This window comes from Sinocyclocheilus grahami, unplaced genomic scaffold (assembly GCF_001515645.1).
Source record: "Sinocyclocheilus grahami isolate Dianchi unplaced genomic scaffold, SAMN03320097.WGS_v1.1 scaffold124.1, whole genome shotgun sequence".
Classification (NCBI taxonomy): domain Eukaryota; kingdom Metazoa; phylum Chordata; class Actinopteri; order Cypriniformes; family Cyprinidae; genus Sinocyclocheilus; species Sinocyclocheilus grahami.
Window position 1 is genome coordinate 1,640,511 of NW_015505303.1, and position 22,732 is coordinate 1,663,242.

Here is a 22,732-nt window from a genome sequence, read left to right on the forward strand (position 1 = left end):
AGGAAAATACTTCCTTTATGCATCAAGTTGAACTCAAAGAAAAGTTGGTCAGTGTAATTTCATGTGACAATGACCGTTCCCATTTTTAAAGCGTGTTGCAATTAGTCAGCCATTTATATGCTTGACTATGCATGTCATTGCTTCTGAGGACTGAATCGGTGCGTTTTAAAATGGATTTGTCAGTAGAAGCCACAGAGTTCACTCAACGAAGTGAATTTAAAAGTGTTCATCTAGTCGTACTGAGCTTGACTGAAAAACAACCCTTCATGAATTTATAACAGACCATTACTTCAGGCATGTTCATAAAATTCTGTGCCACATGCTGTACAAAAAAATGGGGTGTTCCCATCAATCTGACAATTATTAGGCACTTATTAGGCACAAGAATATGCTACTCCAATATCCCATTACGTTTTCTCTTATGTCACATTATGTTTTTGATGTTTTTTTGTTGTTGTCAGATTTCAGATATTTTCCAGTGTAAAATTAACCTATCATGTAAAATAGCCTTAAATAGTAGTTTTCAACTAATAGTAAACAAATCAAATTTCTATCTGCTGATATGCTAACATTTTGGCTTGACATTTACATATATTGAAAAATATATTTAGTTGCTTCCCACATTAAATGTATGCTAAACCCTGTTACCATGTTCTACCTCCCATTTCATATTATTTCTACTACACTGTCTCGGGTGAATGCAAAAGCATTTAAATATATTCTTCCTCCCATCTCATTTTTCCCAATTACTATATTTTTAGTGGTGACACAAAATTTTTATTTTATTCTTAAAATTGGTCTGTTTTGTTTTGCTGTTTATTCCTATATAAAATAATAAAACATCACAGAAACCATGATGTTTAACTCTTTAGACATGGTCAAAAGATTTATAAAATTGCAAACTTATAAACTTATAAAATGAATAGTAGAAAATAGCTTATATAACAGGCTGACAATTTTCTTTAAGGTTAAGCACCTCCTCTCAATGACCAAAAAAAAAAAAAAGAACTCCACTGTATGAATGAATTTCTATAGCTGTGTCAGTTTAGCACGTACACTTACAAAAAGTGAAGGGAGGATACCTGTTTAATCACAATATAAAAAGATAAAACATTCTAAGGATCAAAAAGCATTTAATGGACCACATATATCGTCTACAGCCTGCTGCTCTTGCCATTCAATGAGTCAAATACAGCCCCAGTCTGAGTCTCATAACCATAAATCAAAGCTGGGCTATTGTGTGCCAAAGGCGCAAGATTTTTCACAGCTTCATATTCTGTCAGCTGTGGCAGATCCTTGGGAGACATGCAGCTCTGATCATTGTTCCGGGTTTCCCTGCAGCACAATGTGACTCTTGTGATGATGTTATCCACTGGTTAGAGTGAGTGCATCCAGAGAGGTAGGTGGTCCCAGGTTTGTAGCCACCAAGGCAGGAGTTGAGGCTTTTGTGATTGCAGTCTATTCACAACAACAATGCAGAGGAGGACAGCAATACATGGTACACAAATACCCACCAGAACCTGCCATCCAGCCATGGAGAGGGCAAAGGCAATGGATGGCAGGAAGAGGAAGCAGAGAATCAGGTAGCACAGCAAACCACCTGTATTTTGATGTCCGCTCACCCAAAAATTGTGCCATGCGGAAGCGGAGATGGCTAAGAGGAACTGGTTACGAAAGTAATATGCCCAGAACATTGAAGATGAAATGACACAGAGCAACCTGAGAGAGATGATGTGCAGAGCATCATGAGGGATAGAACATGGTTTAATTTACTTTACAAACTGTGTAATGGGTCTGTGCTGTGAGTCTTCTAGGAATGAGAGATACGACTTCTTTTCAGTCTCTTACCAAGATCTATCTTGACCGATATTTTGATACCAATATACCAATTTATTAACTTGGGGAGATCAATGTTATATACATTTTGTCTGTTTAATTTTGATGTTTATGTAATGTCTATTCCTACAAAATTTCAAAAACATGAAAATGAAATTCTAGCCAGTGAACATTCAATTGGAAAGCCATCATTCATTAACTATCAGACTTTTGTTTTATTATTTTCACGTCGGCATGATATGGAAGGATGCACTAAATTGTTCAAAGGTGACAGTAAAGAAATGTATAATGTTACAAAATATTTCTGTTTCATATAAATGCTGTTCTTTTGAACTTCCTATTCAAAGAGTCCTGTAAATGGTTTCAACTAAATATTAAGCAGCACAACTGTTTTAAACTGATTATAATAAGAAAAGTTTCTTGAACACCAAATCAGCATATTAGAACTAATATAATTTATATTTGCAGTAAATATGTTCAATACATTTTGACTGTTTAATTTTGATGTGTAATGTTTATTTAAAAAAAGATCTCAAAATTATTTTAGCCATTTAGCATTAAATTGGAAAGCTATAATTCATTATGAACAATATTTTGATGGTGACTAAAACTAATATACATGGTAAATTAATTTTAATTTAAATATATATAATAAACATCACAAATACATAAATTATAATCATTAAATCATTATTTAGTGTAAAATAACATTAAATTATGTTTTCCCTCAAAACTAAATTTCACTTTGAAGCTCTTGAAAAATTATGATTCTTGTTTGTTGTTATTTTTATAATAGTAAAAATTTCTAAAATAATTAAAATAATAAATATTAAAATTGTATTGTTTAAATAATTAAATGTAAATAATAAAATCACTAGTTAAAAAAACTAGTTAGAAAAAAAAATGCAAGGTCCATATTTTTATGTGAGAATCAATCCTCTCCGTACAACATACTGCCGGAAGCATCAATATTCTAAGATCAATCCACCATTCCTAGAGTCCTCTGACTTAGCCACTGTTTAATTAAGTGAGAAAGTTCACGTCTCAAATGGGATCACCTGAAAGGCCGCAGCTAGCTTGTCTCCTGGGCTAGCTAATGCGGCTAAGATAGCTGTAGTGGTTGTTCCGATATTGGAGCCCAAGGTCAGAGGGTAGGCCCGCTCAATACTTATCACACCAATACCTGAAAGCACAATGAACGTGAGAGTTCCCGACTGAACGAATCCTCTCTGAAAACACCAAGGCTAGTGGATTTTGCATGCTGAGCCACTCCCCGTGCACACGGGTATAAATAGGTGACAGGTGCATCCGATCATTAGATTTTTGCTTTGGAGCCTACTGTGTGGTACAGTTTTGATCAATAAAAAAAGCCATGGCACAACCAGCCGAAGAACAGCAGAGTCGTGGTAGAAAGTTCGGAGATTGTATTAAAGTAGCTCAGTTTAAATGTATTGTATGAATTGCCCTTACTCTGGAATAAAAAATACGGGGTGTATATTTACATTTAGTAAAAAGTGGCTGTGAAACTTCAGCTCCAGCGCCGCAGATGGATAAGCGCGTGTCACCGACTTTTTGACGCGATCGACAGGGGTTCGATCCCGCCTTTTGCCGAACTTTTTTTCCCTCCCTTTTCAAATCTCGTATTAGCAATGGATTCTATTTACACTAAGTGAAAATAGCAGTATTTTTAGCAATATGCTATTTACACTAAGTGCAAATACCTATTTACACTATGTTAAAATAGCAGGATTTCTACTATCAAGTATACTACTTGTTGCAAATAGTGGCAATTATCTGCACTTCAGTATTGTAGTACATTATAAAACAGTATGCAATAATAACGTATTGAGTGTAAATTATAATTTAAATTCTAATTATTAAATGGATGCCACCTTATTGGTACAATAAAGCCCTCCCTACCCGATACTTTGTTTTTAACTTTTTGATTATTTCCTTAATTTTTATTGAAAATAAATGCCTTACGATGTGATACGAGATTTGAAAAGGGAGGGAAAAAAAGTTGGTTTAACCATCTAAAACGCTTAAGGCGCTGTCTCAAACTATACCTACCTCTTCCTGTTTGTCTGATTTGTCGTTGTGTTTTCTGACTTGTTAATTTGTTTTCGGATTTGTCGTTGGGTTTTCTGACTTGTTATTTTGTTTTCGAATTTGTCATTGTGTTTTCTGACTTGTTATAATGTTTTCTGAATTGTTGTTATGCTTTCTGAATTGTTATTTTGTTTTTTAGACTTGCATTTGCGTTTGTAATTTGTTATTTTGTTTTCAGAATTGTGATTTGTTCTGCACTTCTCGGCCACCACAGTCATTATCTGATGTAGCAAGTGCACCGCATTATACACTTTCATCAACATGTTATAAAGTTTATTGTAGCTATATGGGCGCTTAGTTTTTCTTATTGTTTAATACACTTGGCCAAAATCTCATGTTATAGCCTAAACGATGAAGCACTTTATGCACAGGATATTTAAAACATAAAAAAACTATATTGGCTACAAGTAGACGGCAAATGCGAAGACTCTTCTCCACTCTTCAAAAACACAAAAAACATCAACCTTTACAGACATAAAGTTTGAGTAAAGAAAACACTGTACTTATTCAAACATCAGTTATTTATTTACCCTTGCATTGCGAACAAGTGGATATCTGTCTCCAGTCTGTGTGCGGCGCTTCATTCTTACTGGAGGTGGGTTGAATATATGAGGTTTCGCTGACAGTTTGAGGATCCAATGGCGTTACGAGGTTTAGTGACATGCTTTTCATTGGTTAAATATTTGTAAAACCCTCAAAGAGACACAAGGAAGACCAACAGCTCTGATTTAAATTAATAATAACAAAATATAATAAAGATATGAAGTTTTGATCATTTTCCACGGCACACCTTACTGGGCTAGGGTATGGCAACTGCCATACTCTGCCAAACGGAAACGCCGCCCCTGCATCCATCTCGCTGAAGCTGCATTCATGGATGGTTTATGCATTCACTGTGAGCGTATAACCATGGCAGCGCTGCGATCACACCTCTCTCTTCTCACGGGGATGGGAGGGGCTCCCTCTGTCACTACCCGCGCTGGCTTCTCTGCCACGAGCAGAGAACCATCGTCTAGTGCTCTGGGCGAGCTGAGGGCTACAGTGAGAGCCTCTCTGCTGGGCCAGTCTCCTCTAGAAGTCTAGAAGGACCTCTCACTCCTCCGCAGCAGCTGTTCTGTGCGGCTCCAAGGTGATTCTGCTGTGCCTTCTGACGGCGTGCCCAGTGTTTCATTCGGATAGATGAGAAGCATTGGGAGATGGGCTATTGTCCTCTGAAGATGAAGATTTGGCGTGGCTGCCCCCCTCGGGTGTTGTCGCCACCGCCGAATCGGACCCAGAGTTCACGGCCATGCTTTCCCGGGCCGCCTTGAGCATCGGGCTGGAGGCGTGCACACCTCCCAGTCCTGAGCCCTCGCAGCGGGATGATTGGTTCCTCGGCATGGGCCGTGGCTCGAGACCACGCCCTGTCTTAGTTCCTTTCTTCCCGGAGGTGCATGAGGAACTGATGAAGTCGTGGAGAGCCCCTTTTCGGCCGGAAGCTGCTCATCTGCCTCCTCCATCCTCACTAACCTTGATGGCGGGGCGGCTAGGGGCTACGTTGGCATTCCCCAGGTTGACATTCTCACCACCAAAGCTTGCAGTCCTGCGGGCCAAGCCGCCTCTACCCTGCATGCCATGTCTATCCTGCAAGTACACTAAGCCAAGACACTAAAATGAATGCACGAGGATAGTACCAACCTGAGGTTGATGCAGGAACAGCACTCGGCGACTGACTTCGCCCCCCGGGCGGCGAAAGTCACGGCGTGGTCCCTCGGGAAGGCGATGTCCAAGTTAGTGGTTCAAGAGCACCATCTATGGCTCAGCCTTGCTGAGAAGAGTGATGTCGACAAAGTGTGCTTTCTTGATGCTCCCATTTTATTATCTGTGTTTTTTGTTCTGTCACTGTCATTCTGTTACACTGTGGAAGCTTCTGTCACGAAAACAAATTCCTCGTATGTGTAAACATACCTGGCAATAAAGCTCATTCTGATTCTGATTTTTTTGAGGGGGCATGAGTGAGGGGGGGGGCACTCATGCTTGTCATGTGACACACAGCAGCCACAATACCACTGTATAACTGATATAGGCTTATGTTTTATAAATGTTTTATTTTTATTCAAAATATTCCCAAAATATATCATGAAATATCTTGATTCTCAAATATGTGTAAGTAATTGCATTTTGCAACTTAGTTGATCTATAATGGGCGATGGGCAAAGTAGCCTAATAGTGTAATCTATTAAAGGTGGGGTAAGTGATTTCTGGTAGCCAATGTTGATATTTTAAATCACCAAAACAAACACGCCCCTACCCCAAAAGGGTCCCCTATTTTGATAGATCCACCCCACACATACGTACGCAACCCAGAAAACAATTAGTTCTGTGAAACAAAGCAAAACCAATGTTACACCGTGTCTACACCAGAGGCGATCGTCGCGGCCTGACAAAATACTATAGAACTCATTATAATCAGTGATGCTGTGTACACGACACGACACGACAAATCCCCGACAGAAAACTGTTACTGCGTTCTATATATAATGTATTGGCACACTTTCAAATGATTTTCAATGGTCACTTTGCCGCATCCAGTGTAGACAGACCAGACTGGTGTAAACACGGTGTTACTCACCTATCGAGAAGAAACAAAGCAACCTCAGCGTCCGATCGCAGGCCTTCCGCTCCTTGCGTTCTCTCCAGCGCTGGAAAGCTGACCCGATATTTACACGGGTCCTACTTCTTGCCTTATCCTAAGCCTTCTTTTGTTCCCCAGACGTTTTCCTCTTTTGTTTTTTATCCGCCATCTTTCTGTCGTCGCTCGGCTCGGCTAATGTTTGTCCTCCTGTGCACAGAGTGCTCTCTCCTCCACATTATGAGTAGACACGCCCCTTACTGCTGATTGGCTACAAATTTGTTTTTGTACTCGGCCCGTTTTCTAAAGCATACCCCACCATACCCCCAACATACCCCACCTTTAACTATGCATAAAATGCCCTGGAGGCTGGTCTTAGACGGAGACACTGAGACACGGACTCTCCACCCCCACCCAAAAAAATCCTTGGGGGAATTTATGGGGCTGAACTCGGGGATTGGAGCCCTCACTGGGCTTAACGGGGGATCAGAAGCCCTTCCTAGGCTAAACTGGGAATCAGGAGCCATCCCTGGGATTAACTGGAGATCCGGAGCCCTTCCTGGGCTTAATTGGGGATCAGGCCCTTCCTAGGCTAAACTGGGAATCAGGAGCCCTCCCTGGGCTTAACTGGAGATCCGGAGCCCTTCCTGCGCTGAACTGGGGATCAGGAGCTGAAGTCGACACTGGAGCGAGCTCTGGGGCTGGAGCCAACACTGGAGCGAGCTCTGGGGCTGGGATGAGGGCAGAGAACAGTCCCTTTCTCCTCATCCTCCTCTTTTGGTTAGAGGTTAATTGGGCTGCCGGGGGGCTTGCCACAGGAACGGCCGGTGGGCTGGAGAGAGCCGCAGCCGGCGGGCTTGACTTTGGAGCGGCCGGCAATCTTGTCTTGGATATATTTTTATATTTTTATTCCTTATTTACTTTTTTACTATTTTTATTTTTATTATCTGTGTTTTTTGTTCTGTCACTGTTACACTGTGGCTCGTATGTGTAAACATACCTGGCAATAAAGCTCATTCTGATTCTGATTCTGATTTTTTTGAGGGGGCATGAGTGAGGGGGGGGGCACTCATGCTTGTCATGTGACACACAGCAGCCACAATACCACTGTATAACTGATATAGGCTTATGTTTTATAAATGTTTTATTTTTATTCAAAATATTCCCAAAATATATCATGAAATATCTTGATTCTCAAATATGTGTAAGTAATTGCATTTTGCAACTTAGTTGATCTATAATGGGCGATGGGCAAAGTAGCCTAATAGTGTAATCTATTAAAGGTGGGGTAAGTGATTTCTGGTAGCCAATGTTGATATTTTAAATCACCAAAACAAACACGCCCCTACCCCAAAAGGGTCCCCTATTTTGATAGATCCACCCCACACATACGTACGCAACCCAGAAAACAATTAGTTCTGTGAAACAAAGCAAAACCAATGTTACACCGTGTCTACACCAGACGCGATCGTCGCGGCCTGACAAAATACTATAGAACTCATTATAATCAGTGATGCTGTGTACACGACACGACACGACAAATCCCCGACAGAAAACTGTTACTGCATTCTATATATAATGTATTGGCACACTTTCAAATGATTTTCAATGGTCACTTTGCCGCATCCAGTGTAGACAGACTTTAGCTGTTGCGGCGTGTTGTAGACTCGGTGTTACTCACCTATCGAGAAAAAACAAAGCAATCTCAGCATCCGATTGCAGGCCTTCCGCTCCTTGAGTTCTCTCCAGCGCTGGAAAGCTGACCCGATATTTACACGGGTCCTACTTCTTGCCTTATCGTAAGCCTTCTTTTGTTCCCCAGACGTTTTCCTCTTTTGTTTTTTATCCGCCATCTTTCTGTCGTCGCTCGGCTCGGCTAATGTTTGTCCTCCTGTGCACAGAGTGCTCTCTCCTCCACATTATGAGTAGACACGCCCCTTACTGCTGATTGGCTACAAATTTGTTTTTGTACTCGGCCCGTTTTCTAAAGCATACCCCACCATACCCCCAACATACCCCACCTTTAACTATGCATAAAATGCCCTGGAGGCTGGTCTTAGACGGAGACACTGAGACACGGACTCTCCACCCCCACCCAAAAAAATCCTTGGGGGAATTTATGGGGCTGAACTCGGGGATTGGAGCCCTCACTGGGCTTAACGGGGGATCAGAAGCCCTTCCTAGGCTAAACTGGGAATCAGGAGCCATCCCTGGGATTAACTGGAGATCCGGAGCCCTTCCTGGGCTTAATTGGGGATCAGGCCCTTCCTAGGCTAAACTGGGAATCAGGAGCCCTCCCTGGGCTTAACTGGAGATCCGGAGCCCTTCCTGGGCTTAATTGGGGATCAGGCCCTTCCTAGGCTAAACTGGGAATCAGGAGCCCTCCCTGGGCTTAACTGGAGATCCGGAGCCCTTCCTGCGCTGAACTGGGGATCAGGAGCTGAAGTCGACACTGGAGCGAGCTCTGGGGCTGGAGCCAACACTGGAGCGAGCTCTGGGGCTGGGATGAGGGCAGAGAACAGTCCCTTTCTCCTCATCCTCCTCTTTTGGTTAGAGGTTAATTGGGCTGCCGGGGGGCTTGCCACAGGAACGGCCGGTGGGCTGGAGAGAGCCGCAGCCGGCGGGCTTGACTTTGGAGCGGCCGGCAATCTTGTCTTGGATGCGGCCGGCTTTTCTGGGCTGAGGACGATTGTGGAGCTTCGGATGACTCGGGGGTGCTGTGGGTTGCGAGCTGTTGGCGTGGTATGTGGGGGTTCCTGGCGGGAGGTGAGCTGGGGAGACTTGGCGTGTTCCAGAGGTGGCTGGACGATGAGACTTAGACCGTGTCTTTATTTCTTCGACTCCAAAGTCGGAACAATTTAAATAAAGGACAAGGTTAATCAGCTCAATTGGGGGAAATCACTCACAGGAAGTTCGCAGCGGATCGTTTCGTCATCGAGCCCCAGCTGAAAACACGCACCTAGAGCAATCATGTTGATGGTCCCACAGATATGGGTGTCATACCATCAAATATTTTTAATACGACTGACTTTGTATTTAATGTGAATTTAATAAAAACATTGTAAGTTACTAATTTGCCTATAACACTTTCATTGTACAGAAAGAGAGCAAAGAACGTTTACATTATCAAAGAACATTTTCACTTCAGTCCAGAGAGTTCAAGCACTCTCAAAAACTCCCATAATAATCACTAAATCGGTTTACATTGTGAAATTAATAGCTTACTTACATTTGTACATACTCATACTTATACTCATAGACTAGTGAATACGAATGAGTGGAAGTCAACAGTCAACCCTGTGAGGGCAAAAGATTAACTCCTCTGAGGCTTAGTGGTGTCTAAATGCAAATATTAGAGCATTACTCAGAGGTGCTCTTGGGTGTAATAAATTTCTCAGGTCATCTGGGAGCACAGCTAAATTATACAGGAGAAATTCAGACACTTTACTGACATTCTTGCCCATATGTTCAACCTGTTCATCTAAGAGAATGGACTCATCTATCAAAGAAGTGATGGCAGAAGTGAACACCGGACTGCTCTGAACAACAAAGGTCATGCCAGCACCAACCAGAATGGCCAGGTAGCCAGTCAGCCAGCCGAAGGGGAAAGGAAAGTCTGCAGGAAAGAGTTTTGTTTACATCTCTTGAAAATGCTGTAAAAGATACTTGAGGCTCCCTTTGGGGTTTCTCAGACTGTAACACTGGATGAAATTCTTAGCATGCTTTCCAAAAGGGCAGCACACTTAGAAACTGACAAAGTGCTTACTGGAGCCTATAGGTTCCTGCAAAAACTCAAAAGACTATCAGTGATGTTTCTGCCAGTTTATGAACAGTGCATGTTTACTGATAAATTATAACATATTTGGTCACACTTTTGTTTGGGGACCAGTTCTCACTATTAACTAACTATTATCTATGACCAAACACTATAGAATACCCAAGACGTTTCACTCGTATAGTTTTGAATGGGGAAAAATGCAAAGCTTAAAGTCAGCATGAAACGGAAGTAGCGATTGTCTTTTTTTCTCTACTGTGATGTCTATCCGAGTGAAATGGCATCTGAAATGAGAGGGCGGGACTTGATTTCGTCCTTCGGGAACTGATTGGATCAACTGAAGTTGGGGCGTTGCTAACAAAATGTAGGCAGATCTGAATGCCAGTTTGCAGTTAGTTGTGGGGTATTTCTCTCCACTGGATTCACCGCCAACACCCTAGCATGAAGAAATTTATTTATTGAGGAAGACGACGAGGACGATCAATGGCACAAAACATACCTAACAGCGCGCATGCGCAGGCGAGAGAGAGAGACTGCATGAATGACTGCACGCGACCTCCATCAGGTTAAGTCATATTCATAAAATAAACAGTTTGCGATGTCCTAAGAGTAATGTTGCGGTAATATCCTAATATCCTTTCAATTTGTAAGGGTAGTGTACTCCCCCATGGCTTGCGTCAGCACTGGTCAATGCACTGATTTCTATAAAGTGAAGCATCAGCTTCAGTTTTTCCCCGTTGTTTATCCAAGCGTTTACCCATCATGTCACTAGCTCCGCCCTTGCGCCATAGCTCGTGACCGGAAGAGAAGATGAGTCATTTTGAGGGGGAGGGGAGGTTAACGTTTTTGATTAAAGATTACAAGGGCACATGAATTAAAAAAAATAATAAGTGCATGGATAAATTATTTATAATAAACACTACAGTAATCCATAAAAAAAATAAGAATTTTCAATTTTGATTTCATGGTGACTTTAATATGGCCGCTCAATCGCAGGAAGCTCCGCCTTCTGAAAGAAAGAGCCAATCGCTAATCGGTAAAGTCAGTGAGTCACTGCAGTTGCCGTTAGAAGCGTTCCGGTTGCCATAGAAGCAGTCAGCATTCTGAGATGTGCGCTTAGGACTGCGCATGCGCACTGGCTGATCTAACCTGAAAAATAAGCTTTTTATAATGCTATTTGAGCAAAATAAACGTCTCAGGTTACGTATGTAACCATGGTTCCCTGAGTAGGGAATGAGACACTGAGTCCTCTAGGGCTTGCTATGGGGAACGCCTCATCGTGACCCGTGTCTGAAGCATACATTGAAAAAACACCAACAACACATTGGCCGGCGACAATGACGTCACTACCGGTGCGACTATAGTATAAATAGATGCCAGGAGAAGACATCATCCACTTCTTCGTCTGAAGCTTGCATCCGAAGCATGGCAAGAAACCTAGAGGACACAGTGTCTCATTCCCTACTCAGGGAACCATGGTTATACATACGTAACCTGAGATGTTCCCTTTCATGGGAACTTCGAACTGCGTCCTCTAGGGGTCGCTATGGGGAACGGTATACCCACGCCACCATGCTGAGGGGAGTGTATGCCAGAAACCATGGCGAGCACTAAGTACCAACTCTACCATATTGCTATGGGAGTCGCCCCTGGGACGTTAGACGGCTGTCAGTGACATTATTCCCTACGGCCAAAGGCCTAGGCTAAATACCTCAAAAACGTACTTGTTAGGGCCAGAACTCCTGGGCCCAGGGTAGAGCTCAAGGCTTGGAATCAGGAATAGATTCCTTTAAGGGAATATGACCAAGAGCCTAGAATCATACTAAGTCTTGGCCTGTCACACAGGGGCTACCGCACGCGGGGTTTTAAACCACTCAGAAAGACCAGGAGGCTGCTGCGCGTTGCTCTTACCATACAGGATTTTTAGAAAAGAATGCAGAGTACTAGCGTGCGAACTTACCACAGTGTGGATTTTAGAAAGTCTACAAAGACTTCACGTGCACACTTACCATAACATGGATTTTAAAAATACCGTTCTAAGGGGTTCTCGTGGCACTCTAAAAGAGCAGCCCATAGATGGAAATGGTGCATCCCAAAACACTATGTTTGAGAAGTCATCAACTCGATCTAAGGCTTATAATGCTGGAGTGGTTATCAGTAAATCTGTAGCTGAGGGAGCAAATATCCGTCTCTCAAATGAGAGGGTGCTCAACCTACATCATGTTCCAATGGTGGAACAGCAAGCAGTTATTTAGCTGAGGGAGCAACACCCCCAGTTCTCAAACGAGAGGAGGGTCGACCTGCAGCATATTCCAAAGCTGGAACAGCTAGCAATTTACTTAGCTGAGGGAGCAACACACCCAGTTCTCAGTCGAGAAGGGGGCTCGACCTACAGCATGTTCCAATGCTGGAATGGCTAGCAGTAATTTACCTTAGCTGAGGGAGCACAAACCCGACTCTCAGCAAGAGAGGGGGCTCGAACGACAGCGCGACTGTTAGAATCAGAAGGGTAAGTGTACTGCAAGCTAGCCAAAAAACTCAGCGCATCAGAGAGGCAAAGGAAGGGCCTAGTTCGCCTGATGCTGCTGGTTCCAGGTGCTCTGAGAAAAACAGAGAACTCAACTCTCATGTGAGAGGAGAACTCCAAATTCAGAAGGAGTAGCATGCTCATAGGTAACCCTTTGATAAAAGGGGAGCACTGCTCAGCACTACCACGAGAACAACCCATGGAACGAGGAATTCAACTCCTCAGAGAGAATTAAACTCTCTAAAGAAAGCACCATGCTCACAAAAACCCTCAATGGTGAGGGGAGCGATGCTTCCAGAGTGTGTCGACAGAGACACACTAGTTGAGTGGAGCCCAAGGTACCGGGGTCTAAACCAACTCAGAGAAAGGGAACGAGGCTAATAACACATAACCCTTACCATACAGGATTTCAGAAAAGTGGGCAAAGCATAACGTGCACACTTACCACTTATATGAATTTTAGAAAGTGGGCATAGCATAATGTGCACACTTACCACCTATGTGGATTTTAGAAAGTGCGCAAAGCATAATGTACACACTTACCACTCATGTAGATTTTTAGAAAGTGTGCAAAGCATAACGTGCACACTTACCACTTATATGGATTTTTAGAAAGTGCGCAAAGCTTAACGTGTGCACTTACCATAGTATGGATTCAAGAGTTTTCCAAGCATCTGCTCACAAAAAACCCGGAACTACTGAGCCAAACGGGAGAGGCAAGCTCAAATACAACCCTCTAAGGTGAGGGGAGCACTGCCTGAGACAGCATTACACAAGAAGGCTCTCGCAAATGCCACCTATATGTCCTGCACGATACCTCAGCAAGAGGGGATATCCTGGTGATCGGGAGGCCCCTCAGGGTGACCTAGATAGGGTAGCCCAGACAGGGCAGCCTGAAAGCATAAGCCCAGCCCGGACGTCCAGGAAATTTTTGCAGTGCTGTGCCGGGGGCCTGATGATCAAGAAGGCTCTTGCAGAAGCCTGTGACCTGGCTGCATAATCCAGGAAGTATGAAGCCGAAACCCGTGCACACTTACCCAAGTGGTAAGTGTGCACGTTATGCTTTGTGCACTTTCTAAAATCCACATAGGTGGTAAGTGTGCACATTATGCTTTGCCCACTTTCTAAAATCCACATAAGTGGTAAGTGTGCACGTTATGTTTTGCCCACTTTTCCGAAATCCTGTATGGTAAGGATTACACGTTATTAGCCTCATTCCCTTTCTTTGAGTTGGTTTAGATCCCGGTACCTTGGGTTCCACTCAACTAAGTGTGTATCTGTCGACACACACTGGAAGCATTGCTCCCCTCACCACTGAGGGTTATTGTGAGCATGGTGCTTTCTTTCGAGAGTTTAGAGTGGTTTAAAACCCCGGTTCTGCCTTGGGCAGCACTCCCCCTATGTATCCTCTGGATACCTACTTTAACAGGGTGTTGCTACTAGGGACAGTTCCTTTAGCATATGCAGAGCATGCGGTAGCCCCTGTGTGACAGGCCAAAACTTAGTATGATTCTACGCTCTTAGTCGTTTTCCCTTAAATGAATCTATTCCTGATTCCAAGACTTGAGCTCTACCCCGGGCCCAGGAGTTCTGGCCCTAACAGGTAAGTTTTTTGGGGTATGTAGCCTAGGCCTTTGGCCGTAGGGAATAATGTCACTGACAGCCGTCTAACGTCCCAGGGGCAACTCCCATGGCAATATGGTAGAGTTGGTACTTAGTGCTCGCCATGGTTTCTGGCATGCACTCCCCTCAGCATGGTGGCGTGGGTATACCATTCCCCATAGCGACCCCTAGAGGACGCAGTTTGAAGTTCCCATGAAAGGGAACGTCTCAGGTTACTTATGTAACCATGGTTCTCTGAGTAGGGAACGAGACACTGCGTCCTTTCTTGCCATGCTTCGGACGCAAGCTTCAGATGAAGAAGTGAATGATGTGTTCTCCTGGTGCCTATTTATACTATAGTCGCACCGGTAGTGACGTCATGGCTGTTGTCGGCCAATGTGTTGTTGGTGTTTTTTCAATGTATGCTTCAGACACGGGTCATGACGAGGCGTTCCCCATAGCAACCCCTAGAGCGACCCCTAGAGGACGCAGTGTCTCGTGGGAACCATGGTTACATAAGTAACCTGAGACGTTTTCTTGCGTGGCTGGATGTTGGAATCACGTTGTTTGCATTCGCTCAGTCTGATTTGCTGAAGTTGAAAGGCGGTCGTTAAAAAACCCAACTCATTAGCACGAGTCCTGCTCGCTGTGAAGCTGGAGCGACCAGCCGGCAGAGGATTCCGCTTGGTCTTAAAGCATCCCTGGAACGGCTATGTTCACAAATCAAACACTTGTCAAAAAAGAATGATTAATTCAGTTTGTTATTCGTATGGTCTAGGTGTTCATACGGCATATGCCTTAAATAAAACAAACTACGTTCCATATAGCTTTCATACGGAACGCTTCTTTGATGCCTTAAATACGGGACGAGTCCGTATTATACAGAACGGTTGGCAACCCTAATGCTATCTAATAAGCAACTTGTTTGATCCCTAAATGAAAGTGTTACCACATATTTAGAGGTGAGTTTAGGAAGATGATTATGCATTGTTCAGTTATTAAGGGAAATAAATGTATTTTTTTCCTAATTACACAGTAATTATCAAGGATACAATTATCCCAAATGCATCATAATCATATAATTTTTTATCATTCATAAAAATAAGAAAATATGTCATTTTTTTATGCAATTTGACAATGAATAATGATAGAAGATTCCCAGACAAATATACATAAATCCATGGCAACATATGTACTGATAAAAACTGCAATATATGCACTGTACAGATTGATATGATCAGTAAGTCATGACAGCATATGTTTTTCCATTACTTTATATTAATCAAAGCAATTTAACCAATTTCAACATCATTTTTTTGACATGGATCCTCACAATCACATTAACTGTGTAAATAGGTAGTTCCCACCTGTGTTGATGATTTTCTGGATGGCTTTGGCCACTTGTCCCTGGAGAAGGGAGTTGAGAAGCTTAACCAGCAGCAGGAGGCAGATGCATGAACCAGCAGCGAGGAAGCAGCAGAATCAACCCCACAGCCAGATCAGACAATCCCGTCTCTACAAATTATATGAGTGCCTGCTCCAATACACACATGCATTTACATCTCCAGTCTCCTGTGGAAATGTGCCCGTCACTCACGCGTTGACAGGCATGTGTTCATATTAACAGTGATTAGCCCATCAGCTGCTGATTATGGTGTGTTAGAAGAAAGATGATTTCAGATTCTTATAAATGACCATTATTTATGCGTCTCGAAAAAAGTGGCTTTTAAAAATGAGGCCCACAGTTATAATTAAGGGCTTTAGCCATTGACTTATCCTGATAAATATGAGATTATTACTTCTTCTTTTCTTTTTTTTTACTTTAATATGATGGTATTATCTTGTGGCTTGTATTCGAAAGATGATTAAAAAAAATGAAGCTTATTGCCTCCAAGTCATTATATGAGGAAGGATGAGTCAAAATCTCATTGAAAGTTTAACAACATCTTGCTTCCTAATACAGCCTGTTAGATGTTTGTTACTGTTGTTGATGTCGAATGTGTAGTTAGTCTTTTAAACAAGCATATGACTCAGTGGCCATTTCTATCACAGAATGTACTAACACAGAATAAATGATAGTTATTAGCCCCTACGGAGCTTTGAGTAAATGAAGAACAGTCAAACAGTCTACAGAAGGACTGGAAAATTAGTTTTCTTCAGAGCAAAAAGGGTGCATTGTTTGCATACAGCATTTCTCTGTATTAACAAATTTTAAGTTTGAAGCTAGAAAGAATGAAGAACAATATTTTGTTATTTAAAAAACTATGCATGAAATGACTAAAGGCCAATCAATCAAAGAACGGCCTTTGCTGTGTCTTTGTCCATTTCATTCTCTATTCCTTTGAAATTTGATAGAGTTTCGACTCACATTTTTCAGCATTCATTTGTAGTGACGTGGTCTGCGCTGTCGAGTTTTCTGAAGGCACAAAAGAAACATTCTCTTGGATCTGTGCAAGGATAATACATTTAGATAACGTCAGTACATCAAAGATCTTCATCTGTAGGCAAACAGAGACATCGCTCACCATGACCTGTGTATGTCACCAACTTTTATCAGGCTCTTTTTGTGCAGTACCTCTTGCCCTGTTGCTATACCTACGATTACGTTCTTATGTAGCTGAAAGGGAAAAAATTAAATTGTCTTTTAACTCTAAATCCAGATTAATGAGAGACAGAAGAGTACTTGAGGGCAAACAGTGTGATATTTAATTAGGCTACACAAGTTTTAACAAGCTCCACAGCATTTAACAAGAAAACTAATGACCAGTTTTCTTTTTATTTATAATGACACCCAACTGGCTGTGTACTTAAAGGAATAAATCATCCAAAATGAAAAATCTGTTATTATTTATTCATCCTCATGTTGTTCCAAACTTTTGTGGAACACAAAACGAGAAATTTTGCAGAATGTTCAGGCTGCTCTTTTGCATACAGTAAAAGTCGATGGTTATAAAGGTATATCAAGTGCCAAAAGGTCAAAAAGCTAAATAAAAGTAAGACTATGTGCTACATTCCAAAAGGTGTGGTCACATTTTAGTGAAATTTAGTGGAAAAATATTATCAACAGTGTAGCGATGATTGAAGCACAACTCACAAAGAAGTCACTTTCAAATAAAGAAGCTTTCTTTGAAAACTGCAAGAAAACTATTGCCTTGAGACAAAATTTTCAGATTGTGTAGATTAAAATTATTTGATTTCACCTGTAAATGGGACCGTACCTTTAAGGCCTGTTCACAGAGAATAACTATAAAGACAACAATAGCATCAACTATGTTTGCATCCACACCAAAATATATATTTATTATAAGTGCACTCTGCAGTTTATAACTGCGGTCAAGCCAGCCGCGTCTTGAAAATACACGATCAAGCCAACCGAACTTTTTTGCTTGAGCGTCTAATCGCGCACTTACGGTATGGGTGCTGGGAGCGTTTAAAACAGATTCCTGTTCACAGTGACTGTTACTGTATTAATTTTCAAGTCATTTCACTCTAATTAAAGGCAAAATCACTCCAAAAAACAAAGTGCATTCTAGCAGTTGCACCATTACCCATTTTCAAACACTCATAAAAATCTTTCCTTTATTGATTTGCTTGTTCTTTCAGTTGATTCCTGTTCACAGTGACCCTGACTATTACTGTATTCATTTTCAAGTTATTTTACTGTATAGTTTTGGAGAAAATGTATGGCATTACATAAAATTAAATTAAATTAAATTAAATTAAATCAGCAGAGTTTTGTCTGACATCTGGACATGCCTAGTAGTTAACTTCATGATGGTATTGTGTATTTAATCATAAAATTATGCAAAAAATAATTGTTGCAGTGCTGCAAAACTATTAACTTTTTACCACAACAAGAATAGCAATGTACAGTGAGAGAATTGCAAGATTTACTAGTAATTACTTCTATAAATAATTGCAACCACATTTGAAAAATATTTTGACACGGAAATTCAAATATATTTCTATTAATCTATTTGTCTGCATTTACATTGCTTGAACATCTATTCTGAGAAATTATATTTTTCTCCCATTCGAAAATGAATCCCGCATTTATGAGGGATTTATATGTCACTCCTGAAACTTTGCTGCTTGTACAGGACATATGGCCGTTAGCAGCACGAAAAACTAAACTTTTATTAAAATTCTGAATGGATTATATTTATCTTAGAAAGTGCGCATTTATAACTCTTCCTTTATAATCACTAAAAAGGTGTCACTTACTTCAGTTCATCGCGATCTCACAAAGTTAATTTATAACCAATGAACGTCTTATTTACATCGTGTTACAGTGAGAGGATTCGCGAGCGTGCAGAACAAAATCCAGCATTTAGCCAAGAGTGAATTCTGACTCATTTGAACGGAATGGCCAATCACAGGTGTTCCAGAAATCAACAGATCTGTCTGTGATTGGTTACATTGCTCAACGCTACAAAATTACGTTGTAATTAGAAACTTTTGACGTTCTCCAGAGCGCAAACACAGATACACACTGGAGCGTTTACCAAATCTGTTTCGCCAACATCCTATTACATTTTCAACTTAGAAAATGTCCACAAAATGGACGAGTGGGGTGAGAGCGTGAAAAAAGTGTCAATTGCGTGAGTCTCACGCATTCAGTTGGCAGCCCTGGTTTGTCCGAACTTAACTGTTTTTTTGTGAGAGAACGCAAACATTTTGTGAGAGAACGCAAAGGTTTTGCGGAAATAGGAATTGCGGATCCAACATCCAACACTGCATGAAACACAGAATGCAGAAACCCGATCGATAGATGTGAGTCGCGTTTCATTAAGTACAGTACAGCAATCGTCCTTAGGCAGTTATGAAAAAACTGCACAAAATTCATTCTCTGGAAATAAGTATTAGACAGCTACTCAGAAACATAGCCCATTACAATATAAAATACGCCTTAGCAACGAAGCGAACAGTACTATAATAATACAGTAAAATTAAAAATTGTAAATTGAAGTAGGCATGATTTATAGGGCAAGGTTTGTTACTGCCATTCACAATTCCTCTCCCATGGCCTCATGGGATAGTATTAGATGTGCACTTAAGAATCATAGGTCACTTTTCACCTATTGTTTTATGAGTAATATGAATTTTAACATACTCATTCCACATGCTTTTCACCTACTTTATAGTACGGAATAAGTATAATTGAACAGAAAAACTGAATATTACAAAATATCAGCCCTCTAGATGGCGCTAATGACCAATCAGAATTGAGTATTCCAGTGCGCTGTTTAAGAATTATAATATTTTGATATATGTAGGTTTTTAGGTTTGGTAGAGCAAGTTCATAATGGCTGTGTTTGACTTACATCAAAAAATTTTGCGAGAGAATGCAAATGTTTTGCGAGGGAACGCAAAAAATCTGAAAAACATTATTCCTTCCACCCACCCCAAATTTTTTCACTCACTCAGATTTTTTTCCACCACCATGTCCCTTTAGTGGCTCTGTAATTCTGAAATTGATTGCAACAACATCTTTCCTCTAGTTGTGACGTTGACTTCCCTATTCTTAGAGAAGTGGCGCAATTATTAAAACTTTATAATTACAGTTGTCATTATAGTTTGGTATGAACAGGCCTTTAATTTTCTGAAACAGCTTTATGTGAGAAACAGTCCAAAATGTAAATCATTATTCAGTAAAAAAAAAAAAGTATTGTATAGCTTGAGAAAACTTTTATAGAGCATGAGTCATGTGGACCACTTTTATGATAGCTTTATTGTGTAGCCTACCTTTTGTCTGTTTTCAATATTGACAGCCTATGAACTATGAACCAACTTCTCTTTTTCTGTTTTTCACAGAAGAATGAAAGGCCCTTGATGATCCTGGAACATCAATTAGATTTTATAACACCTGCAGAATAATACTACACCTGTATAATCCGTTTGGTGATGACTTTCAGGAGCTCCGGACCATCCTCTCCGGTCACGATGTTGAAACTTTCAACCACCGCCTCCGACATGAGCCTCATCACGCCAGTGACGGCTTCCAGCGGCAGCAACACCAACACTGACAGCCAGTTATAGCAATCATGCACTGTGGCATCCGCAAAGGCTCTGGAACAGACCCACACAGAAAGTGTCATTGAAGAACTCCAAACTTTTTGTTGATGGTTGAATGCTGACAGAATGAGGTACTGTATGCTCTCTCTACTGTTTGAACTCCTCTCTCTCCCCTGTCTGCATCAGAGCCACGATGGTGTTGGTGACAGATGTGCCGATGTTTGAGCCCATGATGATAGGAATTGCGGATCCAACATTCAATACTGCATGAAACACAGAATGCAGAAACCCGATCGATAGATGTGAGTCACGTTTCATTAAGTACAGTACAGCAATCGTCCTTAGGCAGTTATGAAAATACTGCACAAAATTCATTCTCTGGAAATAAGTATTAGACGGCTACTCAGAAACATATCCCATTACAATATAAAATACGCCTTAGCAACAAAGCGAACAGTACTATAATAATACAGTAAAATTAAAAATTGTAAATTGTAGTAGGCATAATTTGTAGGGCAAGGTTTATTACTGCCATTCACAATTCCTCTCCCATGGCCTCATGGGATAGTATTAGATGTGCACTTAAGAATCATAGGTCACTTTTAACCTATTGTTTTATGAATAATATGAATTTTAACATACTTTAACGTACTTTAACTTAGTACGGAATAAGCATAACTGAACAGAAAAACGGAATATTACAAAATATCAGCCCTCTAGATGGCGCTAATGACCAATCAGAATTGAGTATTTCAGTGCGCTGTTTAAGAATTATAATACTTTGATATATATAGGTTTTTAGGTTTGGTAGAGCAAGTTTGTAATGGCTGTGTTTGACTTACATCCAGAGGAGACCAAGCAGACAACAATGGAGGTGGAAGTGCTGGAACTTTGGACCAGGACAGTAAACAGTATTCCCACCACCAGTCCCGCCACAGGGTTAGAAAGGACAGCATTGTCCTTAAATATGTCCCCTGCAACCTTACCTGTCCAAAGATACAACACAGTCCACTCACAGATTTTATTTCCACACTGTGGATGTGATATTGAGATTAGTAGTTAGTGGTCACAAAGTAACCAGCTTTTCACATTTCTTTTGGGAATGAGAATAAGATTTACAATAGTTGCCCTATCAGACAATAGTGGAAAATATAGAACAAAAGGTGTGAAAGGTTCAGCGAACAGATGAACATGTACAGAAATAGAAGAAGAAGGGGTATCTTGCAAATATGGATGCAGATGTGTTTTCCCATTGTCCTCATTATATGGTTCTGGCTAAGAATTTTAAAGAATTTTTCAGAAATACAAATTTTTGATTTTTCATAGCAAAATATATTTGTAGCATTAAATGTATTCAAATTATATGGCAGTCAAATGATTGAAGAGAAGAACACACTCAACTAATATTTTATTTACTGTTCTGAGATAATTCTCAACCCTGGTCCTGAGCGCCCCACAACACTGCACATTTTGTATGTCTCCCTTATCTGACACCCATTTCAGGTCCTGGGGTTTCTTTTAATGAGCTAATGAGTTGAATCAGGTGTGTTTGATTAGGGAGACATACAAAATGTGCAGTGCTGGGGGGCGCCCAGGACCAGGGTTGAGAAACACTGTTGTAAGACAAAAAAATTCATGTTGTGGCTCAGATGACATCATGGGGCATCTTGCCATGGATCACTGCAGGAAAAATCATTTTATTTTAGAATATCTGAATTCTTTTTTTAAATAAACTAAAAATACTTTCTTCTATTTCATATTTTCAAAACACTTCATTCTGTATGATTTATAAGCTTGTTTTCTCATGGGGACCCAAAAATGTCCCCACAAAATTTAGTATTACTGTACATGGTCTTGGATATTTGGTCCACATAACGTAGGGAATGCCAACACACACACACACACACACACACTGTGTATGTACAACCCAAATTCAAATCCAAATTATTTCCAATGATTGTTTTATTTGATTCGACAGAGCTGATTAAGTTCTTTACAATCATTACAATGTAATTTGTGAATTCAGTGAAAATGTTAATTATCTTTCATTTCAGCCCCCTCTGCGTGATCCATTTTCACTTATCCAGGACTCAGAAAGGAGAAACACATTTGATTCAGTTCGCATAATTAATACGTCAGTGATGCTTGCTGCGGTTAAACATCATTGTAAGAAAATGAGTTTTCAATGTCACGTTTTTGCTGTATTACAATTCTGAGTTATTTTACCACTGTTTCATTCAAAGTCTCTTTATGAAAA

The 22,732-nt window shown here is 40.9% G+C and overlaps 1 pseudogene; it reads right to left on the minus strand.

Moving 5' to 3' along the window:
• Nucleotides 1-1,376: 1,376 nt before the first annotated feature.
• LOC107590101 (sodium-dependent phosphate transport protein 2A-like) lies at nt 1,377-21,728 on the minus strand (annotated as a pseudogene).
• Nucleotides 21,729-22,732: the final 1,004 nt, after the last annotated feature.